Raw genomic sequence first — 4,661 nt, forward strand, 5'->3', positions numbered from 1 at the left:
GTTGAAGGCCGTACGGTGACCTATAGTTGTTAATGTCTGTGTCATTTTGGTCTTTTGTGAATAGTTGTCTCATTGGCAATCATACCACATCTTTTTTTTTTTTATATTGGCCCAGTAGTTTCAGTGGAAAATGTTAGTAAAAATTTACAAATTTTATGATAATTGTTAAAAATTTACTATAAAGGGCAATAACTCCTTAGGGGGTCAATTGACCATTTTGGTCATGTTGACTTATTTTTAGGTCTAACTTTGTTGTACATTATTGCTGTTTACAGTTTATCTCTAACTATAATAATATTCAAAATAATAACAAAAAAAAAAAACGGCAAAATTTCCTTAAAATTACAAATTCAGGGGCAGCAACCTAACAACCGATTATCCGATTCATCTGAAAATACTTGATAAACAATTTTACATTTGTTAAAGATGCTCTAAATACTTTGGTTTTTGAGTTATAAGCCAAAAACTGCATTTTACCCCTATGTTCTATTTTCGGCCAAGGTGGCCATCTTGGTTAGTTGGCCGAGTCACTGGATACATTTTTTAAACTAGATACCCCAATGATGATTGTGGCTAAGTTTGGTTTAATTTGGCCCAGTAGTTTCAGAGGAGAACATTTTTCTAAAAGATTACTAAGATTTACGAAAAATGGTTAAAAATTGACTATAAAGGGCAATAACACCTAAATCTTACTTTGCTGAACATTATTGCTGTTTACAGTTTATCTCTATCTATAATAATATTCAAGATAATAACCAAAAACAGCAAAATTTCCTTAAAACTATCAACTCAGAGGTAGCAACCTAACAATGGGTTGTCCGATTAATCTGAAAATTTCAGGACAGATAGATTTTGACCTGATAAACAATTTTACCCCATGTCAGATTTGCTCTAAATGCTGGATTTTGAGTTATTAGCCAAAAACTGCAGTTTACCCCTGTGTTCTATTTTTAGCCATGGCGGCCATCTCGGTTGGTTTTCCGGGTTACTAGAAAAAAGATTTTTGTAAAAGTTAACGACGACAGACGACGGACAACAGACGACGGACGCCAAGTGATGAGAAAAGCTCACTTGACCCTGTGGGCCAGGTGAGCTAAAAAGTAATACAATGTAACCTGGCTTATCCGACACCTACGTATTCCAACGTCCTGCTTTAAGCGACACATGGTAATTGTCCCAAAATATGCATATCTTTGCAGAAAAACCTGAGTATCCTAAAACACTGCTTAATCCGACATTTTATTCTTGTCCCCCAGTATGTCGGATAAGACAGATTACTATGTTATGTATAACCGTTTACCTGTTCCTTTACTATAATCATCTTTATCTAAATCCTCCGTTTTTGGTTCCCCTATATCATGTTCACTGGCACATTGGCCTTAAAATAATAATGATTTCATAAAATTCAACAATGCATGTGTCTTTCATAAAGGTCAGTGCATGACACAATAACGTAGAATTATCAGATAGGACAAGGTAACATCCGTTCTCATTTGGAAGCTTTCTAAATCTTGGTGATTCAAATGTCATGAAATGGCAATTTCTAATGGATATCTATGTGATATTTTCATTGATACAGTAGTTTTTGTATAGATTACTTGAAAGTTGGTCAAATCTAAATATGGAATGCACGAAACAAAATAAAGGACCCCATATCCCACGACAGTCTGTTTAGCATTATTTCTATATAACTAATTAGCGGTTTACAGTAAGATCCTACATATTTACTAGTCAACAAAAGAAACGATACAAAGCAATGTGTTTTCCATACACAATAAAATTGGTTACACTGTTCCGAGATAAATAAATGTCAAATTGTCCTATTTTCACAGAGTTTTTTTATTGTCTTATCAAAACCATTGATTTAATGCAAAAACAAAACTTATTTTTGCTGAATTTTTGTTATTTCATTAATTGAATTTTATTACCAAAAATTCAAAAATCGATATTTGAACTTAAAACTTACTATGGTCTGCTTAAAGTTTTGAATCATCTTCGAAATTAAGTGCCAGAATTTTTTCATCATTTTCCGCACAATAAATTTGCCACTTGTGTAAAAAAAAATCGGCATTTTCTTACTTTCCAATTTGGTAAGGTTGTTTTAGTTATATGCATTTGCTTTGTAATTGAATGTTTTTCGTTGGATAATTTATCAGTTTTTCCTATTGAATATATTTCACGATAAATTGTAGATCAAACTTGTGTATCATTTCTTTTGCTGACTAGTACACATGATATAGAAGTATGATATATAAGTAATATTAACAAATTGGAAAAGTCCCTATGTATTTTGTTGTCCTTATTCCTTTAAACATTAAACTATTACCCGAAATATTATATTTCAACTGAAAGTATGCATTTAAATATCAAACCAATTGATAAAAAAATATTTGTGAGTAGAAACGCATTATTCAGTACTTAGTAAATGAAAATCTTAGATAATTTTGATATAAAGAAAATTCGTTGAAATTAATATTGAGAAGATCATACCAACGGAGCTATAAAAAGTGTTAAACAGCCAGACAAAATTACGGAGAAATGGCAAACCCTTCAATAACAGGCGAAACCAAGGTGATTCTGAAGGTCCGTTGTTCATTCTTAACTAGTCATAAGCATCGTTTTATTTTAAGAATTTGTAATTTGTTGCTCCTTCAATTTTGACAAAATAACGGAACTATACCAAAAAAATGTCCAAAACGAGAAATGAACGTTGTTTAACCTACCATTTCTTTTTCGGAGCATGACTGTATTTAGTCAATACTAAACTAGTTTATTTTAATAAGTAACGTTGGGTGATATGTTTTACGTTTGAATTTATCAGATTTAAGGAACTTCCAACTTTTTGAATTAACCTTGGAGCTCGATATTGTTTGTTGATACTTTTTGATTGCTATTGATAACTGTTATGAAACCAAATTGTAAGGTCTTCGTTTTCGAGACTATGAAAGTAAGTATTGGTATTCTGTTTTTTCTGGTATAGAATTTCACCCTTCTTTTACTTCACACTTGGAACCCTGACAAAATATCTTCCAATTAGACAATATCCTTCTATAAAAGAAATCATTATAGGAAATTCAAGCACTGGAATATTTTATCGAATGAAAGATATATGCTCCATATGAAGGCGCCTCTGAATTGTTGCTACATGGACAAAGAAAGATTACAACTGGTGAAATACGTAAATCACTTGAGTTTAACCAAAAACATAGTGAACATAACCAACGTACTTTCAAATACCAAAATATTATTTTTGACTGATAATAAACACTACAAAGGACACACACAATTAAAAACGCAGAATACAGATATAACACAACTTCTTCCTGCTGAAATATAATCTCGATATGAAAACCGTATTTTCTTCAAATGAACAATTTACCGAATGTAGTCTATCCTTTTTTGTATTAAACGTTACGATAAACTTACTTTTTACTGAATGTAAACTAATAACTAACGTCAACATAAAGTAAAACTTTAAATTCATCATCGTCCGATTTTGTATATCCAGTTGCATTTTCTAACAGGTCCTTCCTCAACGATAATACAAATGTAAAAAGTAACGTTAATGACGGGATGATTTAATGTGTGCACTGACTGTCGCCTTCCTATTATGATTATAATTTTTCAACTAGCTTCATTGATATTTCATCAAAATTTAAATGATATGTTGCATAATAATTGTATTATACACATAATTCAATTTGGAGGAAATCAATTTAGGCGGATCTGCCTTCATTACCAAATCATATTAATTTGTTAAAGTAAATAATTATAGTGCTCCACAATTCTTTTATCCTCTTTATTTAACAGTCTCTTTAATATGCGTTTAAAAGCTTTTTTCAGGTATAATGCGTTTTATGTTTTTTGAATTATGTGTGACTTCTTAATTTATCGACAGTCTTTTTGTAAATATTCAATAGTGTAACACGGTAATTTCGCTGCATTAGTGATTGATGTTGTACTTGCACATGTTACAGCACCCCTTAAATTCAGATCGCAAAGAGCAGATGAAATGCAACACGTTTCCACCTGCATAAGGTTATCTGTTGTACATCAAAACGAAGTCTAAATATGATGAACATCATATGTCAGATATATTATATATGAAAACAACGGTACCATTCTATAACAATTCATCATTTGAGTTCATAGATATTTTGTCATAGGGTACTAGTTCATTAGGAAAAAAAGTCAAATAAAGATTTATCCCAGATTTGTTTTTATTGAAAGCAAAACTATGAGGTAATATACATGAGGCTTGCTGAAAACGATACCTCTACATAAAATACTCCGGAGGATGTGATTGATTGCCGTATGTAATACTAGTTTTTTCGTCATTATTGTGGTATTTTTCAGCAGTATTTTTTTTATATTTCAATTGTTTGACACTTCGTCATACTGGGGCATTTAATAGCTTGCAATACTGTTTTTTTATAACTTATTGTTGAAGGCCATATTTTGATCTGTAATTGTTCCCATGTTGGTCCCTTGGCATATATATAGATGTCGTATTGTCAAATGTACATTTACACATTTATTTTAAGCGGAAAGTTGTCTCATTGGCCATCTTTATCTCTTTTGCTGTTCTTTTTGCTTATTTATTTCTTCATTCATCAAGGCATACTGAACACAGAAGGTCCCAAGGAAAAAAAAGATTCTTA

This window comes from Mytilus galloprovincialis, chromosome 1 (assembly GCF_965363235.1).
Source record: "Mytilus galloprovincialis chromosome 1, xbMytGall1.hap1.1, whole genome shotgun sequence".
Taxonomy (NCBI): domain Eukaryota; kingdom Metazoa; phylum Mollusca; class Bivalvia; order Mytilida; family Mytilidae; genus Mytilus; species Mytilus galloprovincialis.